The following is a 644-nucleotide window of genomic DNA, read 5'->3' as shown; positions in this document are numbered from 1 at the left end:
ATCAGACTAATAATTTTCCTAATCTTTACTTTCTGCTTCCTTTTCAATATACATTTCATATTTAATTTTTTCCCTTTTCTCAAGTTTTACTATTGGCAGTTTAAAAAAGTCATACAGCATCCTCAACAATTTGCTACTTAGATATTTCTTCCACCAAATATCCTAACCTGTGGTTCTTAAATTCCGCCTTTCATAAAATGTTGGGACACAAAGACCATTCAGCCACGTTCATTGCCACTTAGTGAAAAGAATAACCTTCATGTCATTGTGCAATAACATGTTCTGCATTTCCATCTGGGATCTCATCAGAATTACCTCTACCATTCACATTGCTATTATTCTCTTCAAAACCACTCAAGTAATCTCACTGATGATTTAGGTTTAGCCTATAGCTCTCCTCCTCTTGAGCCCTCACCAGCGTAGCCCTTAAAACTCTGTTAATAGCAATCTAGACTTTTTTCTAGCCTGATCCTCTAAACTGTTTTGCCCTCTGCCCATTACTCAGTTCCAAATCTGACACACATTTTTAGGTGTTTCTAATAGTAACAGCCCCACTTCTGGTACAAATTTCTACCTTAGTCCATTTTCTACAGCTAGAACAAAACACTTGAGACTGGATAATTTATAATAAACAGAAATTTATT

Source organism: Mandrillus leucophaeus, unplaced genomic scaffold, assembly GCF_000951045.1.
Source record: "Mandrillus leucophaeus isolate KB7577 unplaced genomic scaffold, Mleu.le_1.0 Scaffold84, whole genome shotgun sequence".
Lineage (NCBI taxonomy): Eukaryota > Metazoa > Chordata > Mammalia > Primates > Cercopithecidae > Mandrillus > Mandrillus leucophaeus.
This window is presented reverse-complemented; position numbering follows the sequence as displayed.